Source organism: Pristiophorus japonicus, chromosome 19 (assembly GCF_044704955.1).
Source record: "Pristiophorus japonicus isolate sPriJap1 chromosome 19, sPriJap1.hap1, whole genome shotgun sequence".
NCBI lineage: Eukaryota > Metazoa > Chordata > Chondrichthyes > Pristiophoridae > Pristiophorus > Pristiophorus japonicus.
In genome coordinates, this window is record NC_091995.1 from 21,943,847 (window position 1) to 21,959,662 (window position 15,816).

General features: G+C 49.4%; 1 protein-coding gene across 7 annotated transcripts in view; it reads right to left on the reverse strand.

Annotated features, from left to right (window-relative positions):
• mgat1b (alpha-1,3-mannosyl-glycoprotein 2-beta-N-acetylglucosaminyltransferase b) overlaps nucleotides 1-15,816 on the reverse strand; it is a 55,814-nt gene that overhangs the window by 7,495 nt on the left and 32,503 nt on the right. Inside the window, exon 3 of one of the 7 annotated variants that reach the window (XM_070861382.1) lies at nucleotides 9,134-9,300. The exons of the other annotated variants lie outside the window; for them this stretch is intronic. The gene's annotated coding sequence lies outside the window, so the exon portion shown is untranslated. The remainder of the gene's footprint in view (nucleotides 1-9,133; nucleotides 9,301-15,816) is intronic. 7 annotated transcript variants of the gene reach the window in all.

The following is a 15,816-nucleotide window of genomic DNA, read 5'->3' on the forward strand; positions in this document are numbered from 1 at the left end:
CTTCCAGTTTGGCTAGCCCAATCTATGTGCATATTAAAGTCACCCATTATAACTGCTGCACCTTTATTGCATGCACCCCTAATTTCCTGTTTGATGCCCTCCCCAACATCACTACTACTGTTTGGAGGTCTGTACACAACTCTCACTAACGTTTTTTGCCCTTTGGTGTTCTGCAGCTCTACCCATATAGATTCCACATCATCCAAGCTGTCTTTCCTAGCTATTGCATTAATCTCCTCTTTAACCAGCAATGCTACCCCACCTCCTTTTCCTTTTATTCTATCCTTCCTGAATGTTGAATACCCCTGGATGTTGAGTTCCCACCCTGATCATCCTGGAGCCACGTCTCCGTAATCCCAATCATATCATATTTGTTAACTTCTATTTGCACAGTTAATTCATCCACCTTATTGCGGATACTCCTTGCATTAAGACACAAAGCCTTCAGGCTTGTTTTTTTTTTTTAACACCCTTTGTCCTTTTAGAATTTTGCTGTACAGTGGCCCTTTTTGTTCTTTGCCTTGGGTATCTCTGCCCTCCACTTTTCCTCATCTCCTTTCTGTCTTTTGCTTTTGCCTCCTTTTTGTTTCCCTCTGTCTCCCTGCCATATTAGTTTAACTCCTCCCCAACAGCATTAGCAAACACTCCCCCTAGGACATTGGTTCCGGTCTTGCCCAGGTGCAGACCATTGGGTTGGACTGGTCCCACCTCCCCCAGAACCGGTTCCAATGCCCCAGGAATTTGAATCCCTCCCTGCTGCACCACTGCTCAAGCCACGTATTCATCTGCGCTATCCTGCGATTCCTACTCTGACTAGCACGTGGCACTGGTAGCAATCCCGAGATTACTACTTTTGAGGTCCTACTTTTTAATTTAGCTCCTAGCTCCTTAAATTCGTTTCGTAGGACCTCATCCCTTTTTTTTTTAAACCTATGTCGTTGGTACCAATGTGCACCACGACAACTGGCTGTTCTCCCTCCCTTTTTAGAATGTCCTGCACCCGCTCCGAGACATCCTTGACCCTTGCACCAGGGAGGCAACATACCATCCTGGAGTCTCGGTTGCGGCCGCAGAAACGCCTATCTATTCCCCTCACCATTGAATCCCCTATCACTATCGCTCTCCCACTCTTTTTGCTGCCCTCCAGTGCAACAGAGCCAGCCACGGTGCCATGAACTTGGCTGCTGCTGCCCTCCCCTGATGAGTCATCCCCCCAACAGGACTCAAAGCGGTGTATCTATTTTGCAGGGGGATGACCACAGGGGACCCCTGCACTACCTTCCTTGCACTACTCTTCCTGCTGGTCTTCCATTCCCTATCTGGCTGTGAACCCTTCTCCTGCGGTAAGACCAACTCGATACACGTGCTACTCACGTCATTCTCAGCATCGTGGATGCTCCAGAGTGAATCCACCCTCAGCTCCAATTCCGCAACGCGGACCGTCAGGAGCTGGAGGTGGATACACTTCCCGCACACATAATCGTCAGGGACACCGGAAGTGTCCCTGAGTTCCCACATGGTACAGGAGGAGCATAACACCCGACCGAGCTCTCCTGCCATGACTTAACCCTTAGATACACTTAAATTCGCAACAACAATGTTAAAAGTTACTGACTAATATAAAAAAAGAAAAAGAAAAGCTACTCACCAATCACCAGCCAATCACTTACCCCCTAGGCTGTGACGTCACCTTTCTGTTTCTTTCTACTTCTTTTTTGCCTTCTCCCTATAGCTGCACGGATGGCCTCTTGTACTCACGCCTCAGCGACCACGAACTCCCGCTGCCTCTCGCGGCCTTTTATAGGCCTCTGCTGATCCCCGGACTCACGCCTCAGCGACCACGAACTCCCGCTGCCTCTCGCGGCCTTTTATAGGCCTCTGCTGATCCCCGGACTCACGCCTCAGCGACCACGAACTCCCGCTGCCTCTCGCGGCCTTTTATAGGCCTCTGCTGATCCCCGGACTCACGCCTCAGCGACCACGAACTCCCGCTGCCTCTCGCGGCCTTTTATAGGCCTCTGCTGATCCCCGGACTCACGCCTCAGCGACCACGAACTCCCGCTGTCTCTCGCGGCCTTTTATAGGCCTCTGCTGATCCCCGGACTCACTCCTCAGCGACCACGAACTCCCGCTGCCTCTCGCGGCCTTTTATAGGCCTCTGCTGATCCCCGGACTCACGCCTCAGCGACCACGAACTCCCGCTGCCTCTCGCGGCCTTTTATAGGCCTCTGCTGATCCCCGGACTCACGCCTCAGCGACCACGAACTCCCGCTGCCTCTCGCGGCCTTTTATAGGCCTCTGCTGATCCCCGGACTCACGCCTCAGCGACCACGAACTCCCGCTGCCTCTCGCGGCCTTTTATAGGCCTCTGCTGATCCCCGGACTCACGCCTCAGCGATCACGAACTCCCGCTGCCTCTCGCGGCCTTTTATAGGCCTCTGCTGATCCCCGGACTCACGCCTCAGCGACCACGAACTCCCGCTGCCTTTTATAGGCCTCTGCTGATCCCCGGACTCACGCCTCAGCGACCACGAACTCCCGCTGCCTCTAGCGGCCTTTTATAGGCCTCTGCTGATCCCCGGACTCACGCCTCAGCGACCACGAACTCCCGCTGCCTCTAGCGGCCTTTTATAGGCCTCTGCTGATCCCCGGACTCACGCCTCAGCGACCACGAACTCCCGCTGCCTCTCGCGGCATTTTATAGGCCTCTGCTGATCTCCGGACTCACGCCTCAGCGACCACGAACACCCGCTGCCTCTCGTGGCCTTTTATAGGCCTCTGCTGATCCCCGGACTCACGCCTCAGCGACCACAATGAAGAGTGCAGGAGAGCACGCCAGGAGCAGTACCATGCTTACCTGAAAATATGATGCCAACCTGGGAAGCTACGACACAGGACTACATGCATGCTAAAAAGCGGAAGAAACATGCTATAGGCAAGGCTAAGCGATTTCACAATCAACGGATCAGATCAAAGCTCCGTCGTCCTGCCACATCCAGTCATGAATGGTGGTGGACCATTAAACAACTGACTGGAGGAGGAGGCTCCATGAATATTCCCATCCTCAATGATGGCGGAGCCCAGCACGTGAGTACAAAAGACAAGGCTGAAGCATTTACCACCATCTTCAGCCAGAAATGCCGAGTGGGTGATTCATATCAGCCTCTTCCTGAGGTCCTCACCATCACAGAAGCCAGTCTTCAGCCAATTCGATTCACTCCACATGATATCAAGAAACGGCTGAGCGCACTGGATACAGTAAAGGCTATGGGCCCCGACAACATCCCGGCTGTTGGGCTGAAGACTTGTGCTCCAGAACTAGCCGCGCCTCTAGCCAAGCTGTTCCAGTACAGCTACAACACTGGCATCTACCCGACAATGTGGAAAACTACCCAGATATGTCCTGTCCACAAAAAGCAGGAGAAATCCAATCAGCCAAAACCGCCCCATCAGTCTACTCTCAATCATCAGCAAAGTGATGGAAGGTGTCAACAGTGCTATCCATCGGCACTTACTCACCAATAACCTGCTCACCGATGTCCAGTTTGGGTTCCGCCAGGACTACTCGGCTCCATTGCAGCCTTGGTCCATACAGAGGCGAGGTGAGAGTGACTGACATCAAGGCAGCACCAAGCAGCACTAGTAAAACTGAAGTCAATGGGAATCAAGGGGAAAACTCGCCACTTGCTGGAGTCATACCAGCGCTGGGTCACAATCCTGGAACTCCCTCCCCCAACAGCAATTTAGGAGCACCTTCACCACACGGACTGCAGCGGTTCAAGAAGGTGGCTCACCACCACCTTCTCAAGGGCAATTAGGGATGGGCAATAATTGCTGACCTTGCCAGCGACGACCATCCAGCGAACAAATTTTTTTTTAAATCCCTGGATTGGGACTTGAACCCACAACCGTCTGACTCAGGCGAGTGTGCTACCCACCGAACCACAACTGAAAAGCATCAGAGTGAGGGGGCGAGGGCGGGGGGTCAGGGGCAGGAGTGCCCGGGGTCAGAGGGGGAGAGCGTCAGAGGGGGAAGAGCCCGGGGTCAGAGGGGGAGAGCCCGGGGTCAGAGGGGGAGAGCCCGGGGTCAGAGGGGGAGATGCCAACAGTGTAGAGTGCTGTGAGCAAATTTGCTGCCGCGTTTCCTACATTACATCAGTGACTACACTTCAAAAAGTACTTTGTTGGCTGTAAAGCGCTTTGGGACGTCCTGTGGCCGTGAACGGTGCTGTATATATGCAAGTCTTTCTTTTTAAAAGGCAATAAAAGAAACAGTGATTCAACGTCCCATGCTAAATGATAGAATCATAGAATGGTTACAGCACGGAAGTTGGCCATTTGGCCCCTTGAGCCAGTGCCCACTCTCTGCAAAAGTCCCTCAACTCCCCCACCCTTTCCCCATAGCCATGCACATTTTTTTCTTTCAGGTACTTATCCAATTCCCTTTTGAAAGCAGTGATTGAGTCTGCCTCCATCACCCTTCCAGGCAGTACATTCCAGATCCTAACCACTCGCTGCGTAAAAACATTTCCCCTCATGTTGCCTTTGGTTCTTTTGCCAATCACCTTAAATCTGTGTCCTCTGGTTCTCGACCCTTATATGCCTGTGGGAACAGTTTCTCTCTATCCACTCTGTCCAGACCCCTCATGATTTTGAACACCTCGATCAAATCTCCTCTCAACCTTCTCTGCTCCAAGAACAACCTCAGCTTCTCCAGTCTATCAACCGAACTAAGACATTCTTGTAAAACTTTTCTGCTCCCTCTCTCCAAGGCCTTCACATCCTTCCGAAAGTGTGGTGCCCAGAATTGGACACAGTACTCTAAGTCAAGGCCGAACCAGTTCTTTATACAGGTTCATGATCATTTCCACGCTTTTGTACTCTATACTGCTGCTTGAAGTCTACCAGGCTTTCCAGTGATTAGTGGATCTGTACACATCCAGGGGAAGCCATCCTGAGCAAGAATTAAGCATGGCCGACACAAGCCGCTTGATGGTGATGTGCCAAAGGGTGTCGACACCTGGCGCCAACCCTTGTTCTTTGCCAGGCAGGTTAATGCCAAGATAACAGGCCCTGCATTTCACCCTATCGGACTCGCCTCCTGAACAAAACAAGCTCCTGTGCGTGGACTCCAGGACTCGTCAATCACCGCAGAAGAACATCGACATCAGACAGGCCGGGAGGTGTCTGTCTGTCCTCAACCAGATGGTGCAGCAGAGCACACTGAAATGAGTGTACAGGGAGGGCTTTGTTCATAGAATGACATAGCTCAGAACGAGGCCATTCGGCCCGTCGTGCCTGTGCCGGCTCTTTGAAAGAGCTGTCCAGTTCATCCCACTGGGGCAGTTTAGAGGGAGCTTTACTCTGTATCTAACCCGTGCTGTACATGCCCTGGGAGTGTTTGACAGGGCAGTGTAGAGGGAGCTTTACTCTGTATCTAACCCATGCTGTACCTGCCCTGGGAGTGTTTGACGGGGCAGTGTAGAGGAAGCTTTCTCTGTATCTAACCCGTGCTGTACCCTGCCCTGGGAGTGTTTGATAGGACAGTGTAGAGGGAGCTTTACTCTGTATCTAACCCGTGCTGTACCCTGCCCTGGGAGTGTTTGATAGGACAGTGTTGAGGGAGCTTTACTCTGTATCTAACCCGTGCTGTACCCTGCCCTGGGAGTGTTTGATAGGACAGTGTTGAGGGAGCTTTACTCTGTATCTAACCCATGCTGTACCCTGCCCTGGGAGTGTTTGATAGGACAGTGTTGAGGGAGCTTTACTCTGTATCTAACCCGTGCTGTACCCTGCCCTGGGAGTGTTTGATAGGACAGTGTTGAGGGAGCTTTACTCTGTATCTAACCCGTGCTGTACCCTGCCCTGGGAGTGTTTGATGGGACAGAGTAGAGAGAGCTTTACTCTGTATCTAACCCGTGCTGTATCTGACCTGAGATGTGGACACTGGAGACTGCAGCATTAATAATGAACTCTTGCGTGTACTTGCTGTAAATGGGAGCAAATACAGCAGCAGGGTTAATTCCCTCCAATAGGATTAGGGATGGGCAACAAAGGTGGGCCTTGCCAGCGACACCCACATCCCATGAATTATTTTTTTTTTAATGGTAGTGACAGGGTTAATATGGGTAGCTAGGTTCCGTGTACGTTGATGAAAGGTAGTGACGGGGTAAATGGGGACCAGCTCAGTGCAAATGGGAGAGGGGAAGAGACGGGGTTAATGAGGACACGTTACACTCGGGTCACATGCTGTGAGGGTGTCAATAGGCACGAGAGGATGGCCATCAAAGTACGTGACTATCTGACCCTGTCCCTTCACAGCAAACCGTCCCCAGCCTGTCATTCATGCTCATTACGCGAACCACATGCAGCCTGCCTGAATCTGAGGGTTCGCCAGTTAACTGCTTTTACACGGCTTTTCAAACAGCAAAATGAATACAAGAGCGGCATGCAAATATCACACAATTCCGGGAATGACGTCTACAGGAGCACCAGGAACATGGAGATGGAGGGAGTGATCTGTAATCTTCAGTTCCAGTAAATTCACAGCAATATCTCGCCCAATCCCCACTTCCTTCGACTCACCATTAGCCGCCGTACCATCAGCTGTCGAGGACTTCAGCTCTATAATTCCCTCCCTAAACCTCTCCGCCTCATGTACTGACCATAAAACCCTGCTATGGGAGTGGAGGTGGGGACATTCAGACCCTTCCCAGATGTCTGGTCAGATCCAATGCACAGCTGTGGGCAAGGTGAATGCAAGCTGTGAAGTTGGCGCGCAAACACCCTAGGATCCAAGGCAGCAGCAACCGGCAGCCCTCCCCGACCTACCTCTCCGTTCCCCCAAACCCCGCACTCCTTCCCCACCACGCCACGCACCCGCCTGCCTGCAGTCTACTGTTCAGCTGGCCCGAGCTGGCAGTCCCAGAACTTAGTCGCACTCACATGTCTGTCTAACACTACCCACCAATACTCACGTGTCTATCTAACACTACCCACCAATACTCACATGTCTATCGAACACTACCCACAAATACTCACGTGTCTATCTAACACTACCCACCAATACTCACATGTCTATCGAACACTACCCACCAATACTCACGTGTCTATCTAACACTACCCACCAATACTCACGTGTCTATCTAACACTACCCACCAATACTCACGTGTCTATCTAACACTACCCACCAATACTCACGTGTCTATCTAACACTACCCACCAATACTCACGTGTCTATCTAACACTACCCACCAATACTCACATGTCTATCGAACACTACCCACCAATACTCACGTGTCTATCTAACACTACCCACCAATACTCACGTGTCTATCTAACACTACCCACCAATACTCACTTGTCTATCGAACACTACCCACAAATACTCACGTGTCTATCTAACACTACCCACCAATACTCACGTGTCTATCTAACACTACCCACCAATACTCACGTGTCTATCTAACACTACCCACCAATACTCACATGTCTATTTAACACTACCCACCAATACTCACATGTCTATCGAACACTACCCACCAATACTCACGTGTCTATCTAACACTACCCACCAATACTCACGTGTCTATCTAACACTACCCACCAATACTCACATGTCTATCTAACACTACCCACCAATACTCACATGTCTATCTAACACTACCCACCAATACTGACATGTCTATCTAACACTACCCACCAATACTCACATGTCTATCTAACACTACCCACCAATACTGACATGTCTATCTAAAACTACCCACCAATACTGACATGTCTATCTAACACTATCCACCAATACTGACATGTCTATCTAAAACTACCCACCAATACTGACATGTCTATCTAACACTACCCACCAATACTCCAGTGTCTATCTAACACTACCCACCAATACTCATGTGTCTATCTAACACTACCCACCAATACTCATGTGTCTATCTAACACTACCCACCAATACTCATGTGTCTATCTAACACTACCCACCAATACTCACGTGTCTAACACTACCCACCAATACTCACGTGTCTATCTAACACTACCCACCAATTCTCACGTGTCTATCTAACACTACCCACCAATACTCACATATCTATCTAACACTACCCACCAATACTCACATGTCTAACACTTCCCACCAATACTCACATGTCTATCTAACACTACCCACCAATACTCACGTGTCTATCTAACACTACCCACCAATTCTCACGTGTCTATCTAACACTACCCACCAATACTCACGTGTCTATCTAACACTACCCACCAATACTCACGTGTCTAACACTACCCACCAATACTCACGTGTCTATCTAACACTACCCACCAATACTCACATGCTGGTCTGACCATACCCTTCAATACTCTCTCTTCTTTTGAAAAGGCAAGACTCAGGGATGACCTAATGGAGGTCTTTAAAATCGTGAAACGTTTTGATAGAGTGGATACAAAGTGTTTCCAGATGGGGAAGAGCATAACTAGAGGCCATCAATATAAGATAGTCACCAATAAATCAAATCGGGAATTCAGAAGAAACTTCTTTACCCAGAGAGTGGTGAGAATGTGGAACTCACTACCACAGGGAGTGGTTGAAACGAATAGTATAGATACATTTAAGGGGAGTCTGGAACAACATATGTGAGAGAAGGGAATAGAGGGTTATGCTGATAGAGTTAGATGAGGAAAGACGGGAGGAGGCTCGAGTGGTGCATAAACACCGGCATGGAGTGGTTGGGCCGAATGGCCTGTTTCTGTGCCCTATATCCGATGTAATCCTACGTACTCACTTGGCTGTCTGACCCTGTCCAGCACCACTCACCTGCCCATCGCCCCTACCTGGCAGTCCCAGAGCTGGCCGGGACCTTACACAGCTGGCCTGGCCCAGAACTTGCCCTCACCCGGCAGAGTGCATGCCAGCCCGGCTAGATGCTGGGCATCCTGATCTCCTTGCTCCCTTTAAAGTGTCATTTCAGTGAATCTTCTCATGGAAATGCAGTTGGAAGTGAGAGTGCTGCCCTCAGATTGACCTGGATCTCGTTCAGACACTACCTGAGAACCAGCGAGTGGCTAAACTTTCCTCAGACTTTTGAAACCGGGGGAAACTGGAGCAGTATTGAAAGTATACTTACTCCAGTGGCCACTTTCCCCTCGTCTCGTCCAAGGCTAGTCTGGCTCTTAATTCGCGAGTTTTCGGCAGTCGTCCGTTGAGATCCCACTTCTGACACCAAATGTTGATTTCTGGATTCTTTTCCTTCAATCTGTTTCAGTGAATACACTGAGGCGAACACCAAAGGAGCTTGTAACAAAGCAGTCTTTATTAATTTCTCTCACCGGCCGAGACTTATCAGACAGAAGAAATACTCTCTTGATAGAGCGTACACACTTCCTACGGACAAGTGTTGTTACAACATAGAGGCGCAATATTTATACAATTTTTCAGTACAGAATACAATTGAAAGACATTTAGTTCACCCTATCTTTTGTGACCCCTCCTTCCCTTTGTCCACTCATTAGCCGATACCTGGCCTTCTTTGCCCAATTAAATACGGGCAAGTGATTACAGCATCTGTTTCTTACAAGTAGCTTTCTTACACATTACTTGTAAATGTTACAATTTATACTGGCATGATAAGTAACTTAAAACCTTGATAAAGTCTGTTAATTGTGCTGATGTTGTATTTTCATATATCCAGTTCATGTTACAATTTATACTGGCATGATTAGTAACTTAAAACCTTGAGAAAGTCTGTTAATTGTGCTGATGTTGTATTATTTGCAATCTTACATTCTCTTAGTTATTTTTCCATGGCTTATACATTTTCATATATCCAGTTCACTTCACTGTCTTTATTTCCATATATCCAGTTCACATATCCACATTATGGGGCCTCTGAGGGCGACGGGCCTCGCTCAGCTAATCACAGCTGCTCTGCATCATTCCAAACTCTTGCTCACTTCACCCAGAGACGAGCCAGCTGTTTCCCTTGTTTTCCTTGCAAAGCCTCTGACTCATGCAACTCCGAGAGTGAGCACAATGCAGCTCCTGCAGAATAATTCTAGATCTGGAGCTTCACAAGGGGGAAATAAACCCTTGCAGGCATGTGTCACACCTGCCTGGCAGACAGGTAACCCCATTAGCACACCATATACTCCACACCCAGTGCCATACGAAGAAAGATCTTGCATTCACGGGGTTGGGGGTAATATATTAGCATGGATAGAAGATTGGTTGACAAACAGAAAACAGAGAGTCGGGATAAATGGTTCATTCTCTGGTTGGCAATCAGTAACGTGGGGTGTCGCAGGGATCAGTGCTGGGACCCCAACTATTTACAATTTATATTAACGACTTGGAACATAAGAACATAAGAATTAGGAACAGGAGTAGGCCATCTAGCCCCTCGAGCCTGCTCCGCCATTCAACAAGATCATGGCTGATCTGGCCGTGGACTCAGAAGAATTTGCATTTGCATTGCGTCTTTAACATAGTAACAATGTCCCAAGGCGCTTCACAGGAGAGTTATCAATGAGAATTTGACAGCGAGCCACATAAGGAGATATTAGGACAGGAGACCAAAAGCTTGGTCAAAGAGGAAGATTTTAAGCAGTGTCCAAAGGCTACATTTTTTGAGAGATGTTAAACCGAGGCCCCGTCTGCTCTCGCAGGTGGATATAATAGATCCCATGGCACTATTTCGAAGAGGAGCAGGGGAGTTATCCCCGGTGTCCCAGACAATATTTATTCCTCAATCAACATCACAAAGAAACAGATTCTCCTGTCATTAACAGGTTGCTGTCTGTGGGAGCTTGCTGTGCACAAATTGGCTGCCCCGTTTCCCACATTACAACAGTGACCACACTCCAAAAGCACTTAATTGGCTGCAAGGCGCTTTGAGATGTCCGGTGGTCGTGAAATGAAAGTATTTTTTTTAAAGAAGGGGAGAGAGTCAGGGAGGTTTAGGGAGGGGATTCAAGCGAGCTTTGACTAGAATGCCATGAACATTCTTGGTCACGGGCTCAAAAAAAGGCCGTGGTACTTGTGGGAGTAGTGAAGGTGGTGAGGGTCTCTGATCATCTTGAGCAGGCTCCCTCCAGACCCTAGGTTTCACAGAGACTCGTAATGGAACGAGTGATCCCCAGACTGACTCATTCACTGGGTGCGACACAGAGTGTGGGAGGATTGAAGCTGGCAAGGGCGTGTGCAGCCCCAGGTGGCGCGAGACACAACACTGCGACAGGGGATCAGCTCGGTGTCAGCTGTGGCTAAGTGGATAGCTCTCTCGCCTCTGAGTCAGAAGGTCTCTTGGACAATAAGGGAGTCAAGGGTTAGGCGGAGCGGGCACGAAGTGCAGCTGAGCCCAAGATCAGATCAGCCATGATCTCATTAAATGGCTGGGCAGGCTCGAGGGGCCAAATGGCCTACTCCTGCTCCTATTTCTTATGTTGCGGGTTAAGGTCCCACTCTAGGGACTTGAGCATATAATCAAGGCTGACACTCCAGTGCAGTGCTGAGGGAGTGCTGCACTGCTGGAGGTGCCATCTTTCAGATGAAACATTAAACTGAGGCCCCGTCTGCTCTCTCAGGTGGACATAAAAGATCACATGGCCACTATTTTGAAGAAGAGCAGAGGTGTTCTCCCCAGTGATCTGGCTAATATTAATCCCTCAACCAACAGCACTAAAACAGATGATCTGGTCATTATTGCCGTTTGTGGGACCTTGCTGTGCGCAAGTTGGCTGCCACGTTTCCTACATTACAACAGTGACTACGCTCCAAAAGTATTTAATCGGCTGTAAAGCGCTTTGGGACATCCGGTGGTTGTGAAAAGTATAAATCCAAATCTTACTTTCTTTCACCTCTTTCAATCAATGCTAAACCCAAAGATATACCAGGCATGAAAACCCAACACCGAAATGAAAGCACACTGTAAAGCAGTGCTCAAACTGGTTTGCAGCAGAGAATCTCAAGTTCCGACAGCCACATTCTCAGTAGCAATCTCCCGTGACAGTCTGTGGCACATACTGACGAGAAAGTTCAACAGCGAAACAGAGAGAAAAACAAAAATACACAGAGACACCCCCCCGTCACACACAACCAAATACACACCGAGAGATACACACCCGTCACACACAACCAAATACACACCAAGAGGCACACACCCGTCACACACAACCAAATACACACCGAGAGACACACCCCCGTCACACACAACCAAATACACACACCCGTCACACACAACCAAAAACACACCGAGAGACACCCTCGACACACACAACCAAAAACACACCGAGAGACACACACCCCCGACACACACAACCAAAAACACACCGAGAGACACACACCCGTCACACACCGAGACACACACACCCGTCACACACAACCAAATACACACCAAGAGGCACACACCCGTCACACACAACCAAAAACACACCGAGACACCCCCGACACACACAACCAAAAACACACCGAGAGGCACCCCCGACACACACAACCAAAAACACACCGAGAGACACACACCCCCGTGTCACACAACCAAAAACACATCGAGAGACACACACCCCCGACACACACAACCAAGAACACATCGAGAGAGACACTCCTGTCACACACACAACCAAAAACAGACCGAGATACTCCTGTCACACACAATCAAAAACACACCGAGACACCCGCCCCCCCCGTCACACACAACCAAAAACACACCGAGAGACACACACCCCCCCACCCCCGTCACACACCGAGAGAGAAAACCCCCGTCACACACAACCAAAAACACAGACACCCCCCCGTCACACACAACCAAAAACACACCGAGATAGCCCCCCAACACACACAACCAAAAACACACCAAGACACACACCCCCGACACACGAGAGACACCCCCTCGTGTCACACAACCAAACACACACCGAGAGGGACACACCCCCGTCACACACAACCAAAAACACACCGAGACACACTCCCCCCCCCCCCCCCCATCACACACAACCAAAAACACACCGAGAGATACACATACCCCAGACACACAGAACAAACACATCGAGAGACACACACACACACACACACACTCCTCCCCCGCCAAAACACACAACCACAAACCCACCAAGAGAGACACACACACTGCCCCCCCCCCAACACACACAACCAAACACACACTTAGTAAGACTCCCATACAGAGTCACACACACACAGAAGTGAGAGAGGAACACACACACACACAAACGCAGAGTTACAAATAGAAGAACAGCAAGAGACCATGATCTCATTAAATGGCTGGGCAGGCTCGAGGGGCCAAATGGCCTACTCCTGCTCCTATTTCTTATGTTGTGGGTTAAGGTCCCACTCTAGGGACTTGAGCACATAATCAAGGCTGACACTCCAGTGCAGTGCTGAGGGAGTGCTGCACTGCTGGAGGTGCCGTCTTTCAGATGAAACATTAAACCGAGGCCCCGTCTGCTCTCTCAGGTGGACATAAAAGATCACATGGCCACTATTTTGAAGAAGAGCAGAGGTGTTCTCCCCAGTGACCTGGCTAATATTAATCCCTCAACCAACAGCACTAAAACAGATGATCTGGTCATTATTGCCATTTGTGGGACCTTGCTGTGCGTAAGTTGGCTGCCACGTCCTACATTACAACAGTGACTACGCTCCAAAAGTATTTCATTGGCTGTAAAGTGCTTTGGGACATCCTGCAGTTGTGAAAAGTATAAATCCAAATCTTACTTTCTTTCACCTCTTTCAATCAATGCTAAACCCAAAGATATACCAGGCATGAAAACCCAACACCGAAATGAAAGCACACTGTAAAGCAGTGCTCAAACTGTTTGCAGCAGAGAATCTCAAGTTCCGACAGCCACATTCTCAGTAGCAATCTCCCGTGACAGTCTGTGGCACATAGTGACGAGAAAGTTCAACAGCGAAAGAGAGAGAGAAAAACAAAAATACACAGAGACACCCCCCCCGTCACACACAACGAAATACACAACGAGAGATACACACCCGTCACACACAACCAAATATACACCAAGAGACACACACCCGTCACACACAACCAAATACACACCAAGAGACACACACCCGTCACACACAACCAAATACACACCAAGAGACACACACCTGTCACACACAACCAAATACACACCAAGAGACACACACCCGTCACACACAACCAAATACACACCAAGAGACACACACCCGTCACATACAACCAAAAACACACCGAGAGACACCCCCAACCAAAAACACACCGAGAGACACCCCCAACACACAACCAAAAACACACCGAGAGACACACACCCGTCACACACAACCAAAAACACACCGAGAAACACACACCCGTCACACACAACCAAAAACACACCGAGAGACACACACCCATCACACACAACCAAAAACACACCAAGAGACACACACCCGTCACACACAACCAAAAACACACCGAGAGACACACACACGTCACACACAACCAAAAACACACCGAGACACACACCCGTCACACACAACCAAATACACACCAAGAGACACACACCCGTCACACACAACCAAATACACATCGAGTGACACTCACCCGTCACACACAACCAAAAACACACCGAGACACACCCCCAACACACAACCAAAAACACATCGAGAGACACACACCCGTCACACACAACCAAAAACACACCGAGAGACACACACCCGTCACACACAACCAAAAACACACCGAGACACACACCCGTCACACACAACCAAATACACATCGAGTGACACTCACCCGTCACACACAACCAAATACACATCGAGTGACATTCACCCGTCACACACAACCAAAAACACATCGAGTGACACTCACCCGTCACACACAACCAAAAACACACCGAGACACACACACACCCCCAACACACACAACCAAAAACACACCGAGAGACACCCCCAACACACAACCAAAAACACACCGAGAGATACACACCCCCGTCACACACAACCAAAAACACACCGAGAGATACACACCCCCGTCACACACAACCAAAAACACACCGAGAGACACCCCCAACACACAACCAAAAACACACCGAGAGACACCCCCAACACACAACCAAAAACACATCGAGACACACACCCCCGACACACAGAACCAAAAACACACCGAGACACACATACCCCCGACACACAGAACAAACACGAGAGACACACACACACACTCCTCCCCCGCCAAAACACACAATCACAAACCCACCAAGAGAGACACACACACTGTGTCGCTCCCCCCCCACCCCAACATACACAACCAAACACACACTTAGTAAGACTCCCATACAGAGTCACGCACACACAGAAGTGAGAGAGGAACACACACACACACACAAACGCAGAGTTACAAATAGAAGAACAGCAAGAGACCATGTGAAAGAGAGAGCAAAGCGATTAGAAAACCACACACACACACGGGCAACAGAGTTGTTACAGTCCAGATGGGCTGGTTTCGAAGGAAATTCTCAGCAACGAGTTACAGATCTAATTACAGTAACTACACATTGAGAGGAGAGGAGATACAAGAGAGAGAGCGCGAGCTGGAACCAAAACTGACCCTGGGGCTTGAAAAGGGTTAAGCTGCCATCTGGCAAGTTGCTAGCCTGTCGAACCTGATCCTGTTAAACAAGCAGGCTCCACTCACAGGTGTTAGATTACCTCGAATGGCCTGATAAAAGGCGATTTTTGCAGGAGCCTCCCTTGACGGGACACAGGGCTGAGTCGGCCGGCAGAAAGGCTTGCTGAATCCAGGACCACAATGGAGAGCTGGGACAAAGTGATTACTTACCGGGCAGC